Source organism: Protopterus annectens, chromosome 2.part0, assembly GCF_019279795.1.
Source record: "Protopterus annectens isolate FY-2018-M chromosome 2.part0, PAN1.0, whole genome shotgun sequence".
Lineage (NCBI taxonomy): Eukaryota > Metazoa > Chordata > Ceratodontiformes > Protopteridae > Protopterus > Protopterus annectens.
Genome location: NC_056728.1, coordinates 911,679,524 through 911,691,938, shown reverse-complemented (window position 1 = coordinate 911,691,938; position 12,415 = coordinate 911,679,524). Strand labels below are relative to the sequence as shown.

Sequence of the window (12,415 nt, the reverse complement as noted above, 5' to 3'; positions counted from 1 at the left end):
TCGCAGTCCTTACCGGCACCGTCCATGCAGGTACAGTCTCCTTGGTGCAATCCCCTTTGGCCCCGAGTATGATGTCACTGTCCTCCACGATGCAGACACTTTCGGCACTGACATGCTCTTTGGTGCTGTCTTTTTCAGCACTGTCATTGTTACCACTACAGTCACTTTCCTCGATGGCACCGTACCCATCGGTGCAGACGCTTGCTTTTACGGTGCAGACACCTTCGACTTCTATGGCGCTGACGTCGGCGCAGGCTACTTTGACACCATTCTCTTCAGTGCAGACATCCTTGGTTCTGGGCTCTGCACCTCTCGAATTAGCAAGAACCAAGTACTGTCTTTCCTTGGATCCATTCATTGGTAGCCAATATAGTCCTTTTCCAGAAAGGCCAGAATTGCCCTCAGGTTTCTCTATGAGGTCGACCAGGAACCTCTCTGAGCAAGATGTGTTGCAGCTTATTCACCAGTTGCTTGTGGCCAGAGGTCTCTCTCAACCACCAAAACCCACGTTCCCTCCTTCAGGTGAATGTATATCTTCTCAAACTTCAACGTACACTCCTCCTTCGACTTTCACCCAAGAATCAAAGCCCATTACTCTGATAGCAGCTTCCCTCCCTCTGACCCCAGTAGTGGATCTCACTTTGGAGCCAGAGTCGTCCTTATGGCCCTCGGTGCACTGGGCATTGGCCTCTTATCAGGCCAGTGGCTGCGCCATGGGGGAAGGCATTCTTGGTTCCATGCTGATTTTTTTCTATGGTACCCTCCAGGAATCCTCCCTCTCTCATGCTTCTCAGTCCTTTTGAGACTCCTGGTCTGGGGGTTGGGTTGTCGGGACAGGGTGTGACTCTGGTTACGAGGTTGTCATGCTCAGTTTAGGGCTCCCATCCCTCCTTGGGTGGGCCAGCCTTCCAGGCCATGGAGAGGGTGCTTGTCTCCGCTGGCAAACCCCACATGTCAGAGTCCTCTCCCCCCTCTGTGCCGCAACTCTCACAAGCCACAACCACCGGACACCAGGCACAAGTGCCTCAGTTTTCTCCCCCTCAGGAGACCCCCTCTTTGCAGAGTTCCCCAGAACCTCCGACTGAGGAAGTACCCCGCAAAGCTTCATGCAAATGGAAGCACATGGACCCCACAGAGGAGTCTTTGACCAAAGATATGGACTTTGATGATGGGGAAGGGTCCCCACGGTCACCCTCTGATGAGGTGTCCTTTGGTGACATTATCGAGATCCTTAGACAGAGGGGTGACTGGAAGTCCTCTAATACTTCCTCTGAGGAATTCGTATTCTTGCAGGCCTTTTGTTCCCGGCCCCCTACCTCCTGGGTTACCCTGCTGGCTGATGAGCTTGTCCAGCTCATCGTCCAGCAAGCATGGAAGGCTCCTGACACCCTGGAAGTGATACCGTGGAGGACTGATAAGTCTTATCATCCCCAGCTAAGCATCGCCATTGGTCATGAGGTCTTCCAGTAGATGCCATGGTGGTGGCGGCTGCAACTAAGAAAGACTTGGCAGAAGAGAGACAAACTGTCCATCCACCCAACAAGGAGTCCTGGGCGATAGTTAGACTAGGGAAGCATGTGTTTGGTTCATCGACCTTTGCTGTAAGGTCTTTGAACTATTTGTCACACTTTACGAGGCTCCAGAGGGATCTCATCAACCAACTCTTTGAAACCTTGGCAGAAACTGTTTCTGATGATGTCCATGACAACGTAGCTTCTCAGATAGCCACCCTAGATTCCATTTCCAATTCTTCCATTTGTCTTCTCTCTCATGCAACGGAAGGAGTAGTTAGAGCGGCAGACGTGGGTATAGTCACCAGACAACATGCCTGTATGCGCCTTTGTGACTTTGCAGACTCCGTTTAGGCTTCTTTCATGAACGCCCCCATCGAGTCCGCTTCTTTGTTTGGCCCTAAAGTTAAAGATATGCTGACAAGGTGTGAACAAGATGGCAAGACCCTATCTGCTTTTGGTGTCAGACACTCCACTCCTCAACAATTCTACTCTAGAAATGAGAGGAGTGGGAATATGTGGCACAGGAAATCACAGGGCTCTTTCCATGATGCATGTGCCGAGTTCTCCCCTAGAGGCGGAGGGGGAAGCTCCAATGGAAGACACCCCTTTCGGGGCAGAGGAGGTCCATGAAATTGGGTTTCCAGAGATTCTTTCTCTGGCCAACCCTATCAGCGCTCCTGAAGTGTTGCCCGACTGCTCACCTCTGGAAGTGGTTGGAGTCATTTTCCGTGTACCCCACTGCCTGGTGAAACAGAACCACCGACTCTTGTGTACAACAGATAATATCCAGAGGCTATCACATCCCCTTCCATCTTTGTCCAACCTCATCCAAAGTATTACCCGACGTTCCACAGAGTCCAAGGGAAGCAGCAGCACATGAAATCCAAAAGCTGCTACAAAAAAGACTCATCCAAATGGTCCCAGCAGACCAGACAGGATCCGTTTTTTTACTCAAGGTTCTTTTTAGTGTCAGAAAAGACAGGGGACTAGAGACACTTCTGGATCTCAGCACACTGAACAAATTTGTAAAAACAGAGAAATTCTGGATGGTCATGGTTCAGTCTATCCTTCCTCTTCTGGAAGAAGATGATTGGATGCGCTCTGAAAATCTTCAAGCGGCATATTACCACATAAAAATGGACAAACGCTCAAGAAGATACCTCTGCTTCTGCATTGGAGGCAGTCACTACCAATTTCTAGCACTGCCCTTTGGTCTCTCTACATCCCCAAGAGTGTTCACCAAATGCATGGCAGTGGTTATCGCTCACTTGCAACTTCAAGGATTCCAGGCATTTCCATATCTAGACGACTGGCTCCTCACTGCCCCCACCAAGCATCTACTGGAAGAAGCCCTGCACTACACTCTCCTCACAGCACAATGCCTGGGAATTACTATAAACTGGGAGAAGTCCAACACGACCCCAGCCCAGTCTTTGGAATTCATAGGGGTACTGTTGGACATGGGAAATTGCACAGCATCTCTTCCGGACCACAGGCTTCAAAGAATAAGGCAACAGGTTCAACCGCTGCTCTGTCACCACAAATCTCCTGCTCAATCTATACCCCAACTCCTGGTGTCAGTGGCAGCCTCGATCACCATTGTTCCTCTAGCCAGATTCCACAGGAGGCTCCTTCAGTGGTTACTTCTCACTCAGTGGTACCCTCTACATCATCCTTTGTCTTTTCAGATAAGTGTAACTCTGAGATGCAAGCAAGATTTACTCCAGTGGACGTCTCAAAATCTGCAACAATGGTCTCGCCCCTTTAGCCCCCATCATCCGAAAGCCATGGTGACAACAGATGCCTCCCTGATGTGGTGAAGGGGCTGTGTCAGGGGAAACTCAGTCCAAGGCACCTGGTTGGAGACAGAAGCCCTTTTGCATATCAGTGTCCTGGAACTGAGGGCGGTGCTACTAGCATTGCAAGCATTTCATTCCATCCTTCCGTCAGGGACTATTGAGATCCAATCGGACAACATGTCAGTGGTCTGGTACATCAACAAGCAAGGGGGCACCAGCTCTCACCATTATGCCGAGAATATGGCAATGGGTGATAGCTTCCAACCACTTTCTAATTGCAATGCACATTCCCAGGAGCTCCAATGTGATAGTGGACAAATTGAGCAGGTGTATTCTACAACCTCACGAGTGGTCCCTCAACCCTGTGATAGCAGCAAAAATCTTCAACTACTGGGGCCAACCTTGCTGCGATCTATTCACCTCCCCAACCAACTTCAAGTGCAGCAACTATTTTGCCCTGATCCCCCCTCAGGGACAATAACCAAGAGACCCTCTAGTCCACTCTTGGCCCATGGGTCTACTTTATGCTTATCCTCCTCTCCCCCTCATCTCCCAATTTCTGATGAAAGCATGGCAGTTGAAAAGCAAAGTGATCCTCATTGCTCCATATTGGCCTCAACAAGTCTGGTTCCCCTTCCTCTGGCCTCACCTGCTAGATCAACCATGGATCCTCAATCCATCCCCAACATTGATCTCCCATCCGCAGGGTCTGACTCACCCCAATCTAACAACCCTGAAGTTGACAGCTTGATTTCTCCACTTCCACTGATTGCCAGGCAGGAAAACCTCTCACCCCCAATGCGCAGTATTCTTATTGCATCTCATAAATCATCCACCAGCCTAATCTATCTCAATAAATGGAAAAGGTTTTCTCTTTTGGCAGTGAATAAACAATTAGACCCCTTGTCAGCCCCAGTTTCGGTGGTTTTGGATTACTTATCACACCTTTTCCACTCTTGGGTGTCTGCCTCTACTATTCGTATGCATTTAGCTACCATTTTGAATTTCCACATTGGTTTTCAGGATTCTTCACTCGTCACATAGACTCTGTAAAACTTTCTTGAAGGGGGTTCTTCACCTAAAATCTCCCTTTAGATAACCAGTGCAACCTTGGGATTTGGCCTTGGTCCTGCAAGCCCTAACAGCTCCCTCTTTGAACATGCATCTTCATGTGATTTAAAATATCTTTTGTGGAAAACTTTGTTTCTAATTGCAATCACATCGGCCAGACACTTGTCAGAACTTCAAGCCTTATGCATCAATCCTCCCTATCTTATCTTCCATAAGGATAGGGTATCGCTGAGAACTAATTCTTCCTTTTTAACAAAAGTGGTGTCAGAGCAGTCTATCATCCAATTTATTGACCTTCCAGTATTTTTTCTTAACCACTCTAACAGGGGAGAGTATTGCCTGCATTCCTTGGATGTTCATAGGCAAATACGATTTTATCTGGCCAGAACAAAATCTACCCGTAAATCAGACCAACTATTTCTGGCTTTTTCTGGACCAAGACTAGGTCATCCTGTCTCAAAAGTTACATTGGCTTCATGGTTGAGAAACTGCATTACCTTTATCAATAACAAGATCAATGTCACCTTGCCTCGCAGAGTGAAAGCACATTCTACAAGGTCTATGGCAACTTCAGCAGCTTTTCATGCTAAGGCTTCCCTTAATGATATTTGCTCAGCTGCGACTTGGGCCAAACCTCATACCTTTATTCTTCATTATAAATTGGATTTGGCCTCCAGAGGTAGAGCTTCTTTTGGCTCCATAGTGCTCAGGAATGTCCTTCCATGAGGGCCACCCAGGGATACAGGTAGCTGGGGACTCTGTCCCATCAGTAAGGAATGAACGGAGATTAACAACTTCAGATAAAGAAGTTATGCCTTACCATAACGTTCCATCTGTGTTGTTGATCTTGGTTCATTCATTACTCCCCACCCTCTGTCCCCCTCCAGAGGTTCCTGGTTGATCTCATATATTCCTTTATTGTAGGTCTGTTATGACCAGATGTAGTCTCTACTTTTGTCTATCAACTTGCAAACTCGATCTGTGGTAACAGGGAGCAGAGCATTCTGGGTAGGACCTTGGCTCGAGAGTTTTTGGCTGACACGAGCTTGATATATGGCCGGCTCGGTTCTGAGGACAAAACCAATAACCCATCAGATCAACAACACAGATGGAACGTTATGGTAAGGCATAACTTCTTTTTCTTGCTGAGTAAGATGGATTGGCAACTGGTGTATGGGGAAAACGGAGTCATATTTAGGAGGTTAAGTCTTGTACTTTACCTGTAACATTTGGTGTTTTGTAGAGTACAAACTAGTCTTTGCTCTTATGCCTACTAACAACAAAGGGTGGGTCAGCAAATATGCTGACAATACTAAGATGGATTTATGTTAACTATCAAAAAAAAAAAAAAAAAAAAAAAGATTGAGCTGAAATTCGTTACAGGATACTACAATTGTGAATCCCAGGGAGTAGTATACCTTGCTATGTGCTCCAATTGCAATTCTTACTATGTTGGAAAAACCGAAAGAGTATTGAAAAGAAGAATATACGAACATCTTTATGAGATACTTAAGAATAAAGAAACGAATGCTCTATACAAACATACAAAAATCTGCAAAGATTCTAAATTCTCTTTTTTTGTGTTGGAGCAGGTGAAAAAAGAAGTGAGAGGTGGCCCCTGGGAAGAATGGCTTGAGTTTAAAGAACTATGGTGGCAAATACTATTAGAAGCCAACAAACAGCCTGGTCTAAATGAGTGCATTTCTTTATCCCCTGTGCTGAAACTGAGAGCAGCCAAAATATGAGCTTAATATGTAATGATTTAAAAAGAACAGTAGGTGGTGCCATAGTTATTACAATCAAACCTAATTCCTGATCAAAAAATACTATTTTAGTACATATATATTGTCATATTGATTCATTGAGGATTTTACTATATTTATTTATTTATTTATTTATTTATTTGAATAAATCATGAAACTTTTTATTTAGGATAGCATAATCAACTATTTTAAAAGTTTTTAAATTTCAGAACAAGTTTCAACAGGATTTCATGACATCATTTACTATACATAGATTTTCTCTTATTAATGAGCCCCATTGTTTTTATTGGTTTAGGCAAAATGCAAATGTTTTTATTGGTCATTTTCTTTTTAACTTTACTATTTAATGACTAATGAATTTGTATTTAATTGTCTGATGAAGTCTTAATACTAAGTGGACGAAAACGCATTGTCCTGTTTTAAAGCGTTTACCTGTTGGATTACCTGTGGCTTTTACTGGAGATTAAATAAAGTGCGGTTTTTCTGGTGCGCCATTTCCATTTTTCGTATTTTTATTGGTTTTTCTACTGGTTGGGCGCCTATTTTTGACTTTATAGTTTCGGTGCCCTGCAATGGAGAATAGCCCACCATTTTCAAACCGTGAAGAAGTGGGACAGTCACGGAAACTAATTGGGCAGCTCACCGAGCTCATTGAACTTCTAACCCCACTGTGCACTCCACTGCTTAGCAGGAAACCAACCGACGTAGGAAGCATGCCGGAAGGGACCGAAAGGTTTGGAGGCTTGAAACAGAAGAGGAAAAGACACAACCGCGATTCCAGCTCCACGTCGCGTGAAGAGGCTGAACCGAACGGTGGCACTTTTGATCCTGCTATTACTCCGATGCTTCTGGGTCCTTCGACAGCATCGGATAGGAATACACACACAGGGGTTTTGAACAATGTTAGTGTTCCAAACGCGAACACGTCGGGCAAGAATGCCCCAGGTACTGTTTCCGCTTCTTCTAACTGTAGTAATATACTAGACTGGTTGAAAAGTCCTCACCGCTTTAATTTTGAATCTAAAGAGGACAATTCACCACAGGATGGTGATTCTTATTGTTTAAAAATTGATAAATTATCAAAATTAATGCACAAGTATAAAACGTTGTGTACTGAAAATTGCTATTTAACAGAATGTATTAAACATAAAATTGTACCGAAAGGGCTCAGGGTATGGAAGTACCCAAACAATGTAGAACCCGGTACTGCATTTCACAAAGAATTAATTGACATTTTCAACAAATGTGGACTTGATATTCTTGGGCTCATTATTAAAGAGAACAATAAGCTTTTAGAGGAACTAGAACAAGAGATTTTGGTGCTAGATAATTTTATTAAACAAGATTTGTTTTTTGAGATAAAACAAGAAAGGGACAAATATTATAGTTTAAGATCTGATATAGACACGAAATGTAAAATGTTAGAACAAAGAAAGATCAACAAGCTTAAAAGGGACATAGAGGATTACCAGAATAATGTGAGTTACCCACAACCACCCTCTAAGAGAAATGAACACAATGCTAGAATCAGGCTGGGCAAAGTGAGAGGGAACAATTATCAAATGGACACCTTGAGGGAGGAACAAGCCAGGGGAGATTATGATACCGACTTTCCACCTCTAGTGAATGAAGACCCACAATACAATCAAAACAGAAAGAGACAGGATTTTCAGAATTTTCAGAGGGGGGGAGGGAGAAGGGGGAGTGGGAGGTATTAACAAATACTATTTACACCCCCACCCCCACCCATACCCCCATTTCAGACCATCTTGACCTTTCTTGTGTAGATATTGAGGACGAGATTTTACGAACAGGTACCACATATTCCCTCAAGAATTTTTCGATATACAATTTCAGTAACATTGTTATTAATAAGACACATTTCGACCTACTCAGCAAAGGGTTTAAATACATCCCTAGCACTCGAGGGGATCTGGTACAAACCATCATAGACATGAAGCTATTCCTTAGGAAGGTAAACCTGCAAGCCACCCTGCCCCCGATGTCATTGAATCCTGAGTCACAATACCCTGCCCTAACCAGACGCAGTATTTACAACCCCCCATTTCACCCTCAAATAAAGAATCTGGAAATAGTTTTAGAAAATGAAATCAGAAAGGAGTTCAAACAATATAATAAGGTACACAACCTCACAGAAAAAGAATATGAAATCTTGAACGACTTAAGAAATAATACTCAAATAAGAATTATGAAGCCAGACAAGGGAGGGGGGGCTGTTATCATGGATAACATTACATATGAAGGCAAAATGAACAGTATTCGCAGAGAGGAAAGCAAATACAGAAGTGTATCAATAAATGAGGTGAACTTGGCTTACCAAAGAATTGACATGGTACTAGACAACATGATTATGGAGGGAACAATCGACAGCAAGATGCACAAATTTTTATATGTACCGAAACCTAAGATCCCAATAATTTTTGGCATACCCAAGGTGCACAAGAACGTAAGTGACCCTCCACTAAGACCCATTGTGTCAGCTGATAGTTCCAAAACACTTCCCATGGCTAAATTTGTGGATTTTAAGACCAAACATATTTGCAACAACAACAAACATATCTTGAAAGATTCATGGGACCCGTTAAGAAACATCACATCTGACCTCTTGACTGAGAACCTTATTTTTGTCACCATAGATGTGGTTGATCTTTTCACCTGCATACCACATCAAGAGGGAATGAGTATATTTGAAGATATGTTTTTTTTGGATAATGTTCTCACACACGCAGAAAAAGTTGCTATAGTGGAATTAACAGACATAGTATTGAAATACAATTTCATCACCTTCAATGGAGAATACTATCAACAAATAAAAGGGGTAGCAATGGGTGCGGCATGCGCACCCACCTATGCCAACATTGTATTAGCAGGATGGGAATCCAACTACATCCTGAATTCAGAATATAAACAATATTGGTCCTTATACAGACGATACCTGGATGACATCGTAATTTTTTGGACAGGAGGTAATGAGAAATTGATTGAATTTCTTGACTATATCAACAATACTACCAACTTTCTGAGGTTTACGTACTCTACCTCAATAGACAGGTTGCAGTACCTAGACGTCGAAGTGTATAAGAATGAGAACAATAAAGATTTGGAGACCAAGGTATTCAGGAAAAGCACCTTTTGTAACTCCTTTCTACATTTCAACAGTGCACACCCTCCACACTGCAAAAAAAAACATTGTCAAGGGACAATTTGTGAGAGGGTGTCGCATGACCAGCAGGGATGAAGACTTCATATTCGAATGCAACACCTTGGAAGGTATGTTCTGCGCAAGAGGATACCCACCTGATTTTATCAAAGATATAAGAAAAGAGGGTGAACAAAACAGACCAACAAAATTTAAGCCTATTAAGGGTTGTGTGACAAATATTACGAATTCTATCACAAATGCTGACATTACTGCGAATCATTCTATTATCAACAAGAATAATAAAAAAGAAGAATCTGATTACCAATCAGCACTAGTTTTAGAATTCAACTTGTTCAACTCTAAGGTAAAAAGAATATTTCAAATTGAGTGGGACAAATTTACAACCTTTTCGGACATTTCTAACATAAAGGAAAGGATTCCAAAAGTAGTCTACAAGAATGCACGCAGCATCAAAAAATTATTAGAAAATAACAAAATTAATGACACCAACAATACTCTTGAGAAGACAGGTACCAGAAGTACCATTAATGGAACTTACCAATGCGGACGCTGTAAACAGTGCTCATACATCTCTAATAAAAGAGAGATACTCTTAGAAGCTAGGGAAATGAATATACACAGCACAGGATACTACAATTGTGAATCCCAGGGAGTAGTATACCTTGCTATGTGCTCCAATTGTAATTCTTACTATGTTGGAAAAACCGAAAGAGTATTGAAAAGAAGAATATACGAACATCTTTATGAGATACTTAAGAATAAAGAAACGAACGCTCTATACAAACATACAAAAATCTGCAAAGATTCTAAATTCTCTTTTTTTATGTTGGAGCAGGTGAAAAAAGAAGTGAGAGGTGGCCCCTGGGAAGAATGGCTTGAGTTTAAAGAACTATGGTGGCAAATACTATTAGAAGCCAACAAACAGCCTGGTCTAAATGAGTGCATTTCTTTATCCCCTGTGCTGAAACTGAGAGCAGCCAAAATATGAGCTTAATATGTAATCATTTAAAAAGAACAGTAGGTGGTGCCATAGTTATTACAATCAAACCTAATTCCTGATCAAAAAATACTATTTTAGTACATATATATTGTCATATTGATTCATTGAGGATTTTACTATATTTATTTATTTATTTATTTATTTATTTATTTGAATAAATCATGAAACTTTTTATTTAGGATAGCATAATCAACTATTTTAAAAGTTTTTAAATTTCAGAACAAGTTTCAACAGGATTTCATGACATCATTTACTATACATAGATTTTCTCTTATTAATGAGCCCCATTGTTTTTATTGGTGTAGGCAAAATGCAAATGTTTTTATTGGTCATTTTCTTTTTAACTTTACTATTTAATGACTAATGAATTTGTATTTAATTGTCTGATGAAGTCTTAATACTAAGTGGACGAAAACGCATTGTCCTGTTTTAAAGCGTTTACCTGTTGGATTACCTGTGGCTTTTACTGGAGATTAAATAAAGTGCGGTTTTTCTGGTGCGCCATTTCCATTTTTCGTATTTTTATTGAGCTGAAATTCGTTGTTACTTTTATGAAACTGAAGGCTGGGCAAGTCATACTGTACTACAAATTAGTACCAACAAATGCAAGCTGTTATTCTTTGACAAACTCTCATTTTCTACACCTGTAACATTAACACTGGATGAAGTTGAAGACTTCTGTGACTTAGAAGTTGTTATTATCTGTAAATGCTCCTTCGATAAACAGGTGAATAGCAGTAGTAGTAAGGCTATGAAAAAACTTGGGGTACTTATGGAAAAATATTACAATAAGAAATGAAGAAAGCTACATCTCTGAATAAAGCTTGCTTCAGTCCTGTCATTGAATGTAACAATGTTTTGTAGTATCCCTAGAATCACTCCAAAGGAAATTTACCAAAAAGGTACCATCAGTAGGGGAATATAGTTAAATGGACAGATGCAAGCATCTAAACTTACTCACTTTACAACACATACATCTTAGAGGCAAATTGATATTTGCATATAAAGTTTTTAATTATGAGCTGTTAAGAAAATTGGTAAACACAGAAATTTACACTAATCAAAGAACACATGGGCATAACAACTTGACATTCAAAATTCTTTAAAAAAAAAAAAAAAGAAAAACAATATGGCCTGTATAACACAAATAATTCCCACTGCATGGGAAAAATTGCACATGTGGTATGAGCTGCCATCTTGATTTGGTATAAGAAAAATGTGGATACCTGAATAGAAAAGTGGGCCTATGATCCGAATTTCAGGGAGTCAGTTTTCATTAATGGTCTATGTGCCTGAGTGCTGCTACCTGTGAACTTGTAATCTTATATCAATGGGATTCAGAGTTTTTTTTTCACCCAAGTTAATTGTCCAATGCATGTTGGTCAATTAGCATGACAAAGAGAAATACTTATTTAGAGACTTATAAAGCCATATTGAGAACCCCCTCATTAGTGGTTCATTATTACCATGTCTGAATTGAACAGTGTGTTGTCAGACATGATGGTGCTAGTATTCTCCTTAGCAGCTCATACTTCAAATTAGGAAAGGCAGCCCCGCACACACTTCCTGACATTCACACACACATCCATTCATCTAGAAACAAGCTGTTCGGTCCATCTTTAGATGAAAATGCACATCCATTACAAAATAAAAGCATTTTGAAACCTGTGGAAGCTCATCTTACTCCACTTGAAGAACAGGAACTGCCTAATGGCTAGACTGATTATAATAGTTTGTCTCAACAAGTAAACTGGGTCACTTACTCTCCTTTGTTTTTGTATTTTCTTTGTTGGCCTTGAGCCTCATTTAGGATGGTCAAACCTATTGCACTCAGAGTGGATTCTATGATTTATTTTTTATTTACACTCTAGGAAAAGACCTCACACACTCAAATGCTTGCATACCCAATTTTCCTCAGTTAGTCTTTGAAGATATCACCCACTTCAACTTTCTTTTGTTTTTGTTTCTATCAGTGGTTAATATATTGATATAGCACTAGCTCCTTCTCTTCTTGTTTGTATTTTTTGATATCTCTTTGCAGTTAAAGCTTGTCTCAAGCTTCTTGTAGCATATGGAGCAATGAT

At 41.2% G+C, this 12,415-nt stretch overlaps 1 protein-coding gene across 2 annotated transcripts in view; it reads left to right on the top strand.

Annotated features, from left to right (window-relative positions):
* Nucleotides 1–12,415, top strand: part of ADAMTS3 (ADAM metallopeptidase with thrombospondin type 1 motif 3) — a 3,677,303-nt gene that overhangs the window by 1,883,496 nt on the left and 1,781,392 nt on the right. The window lies entirely within an intron of this gene.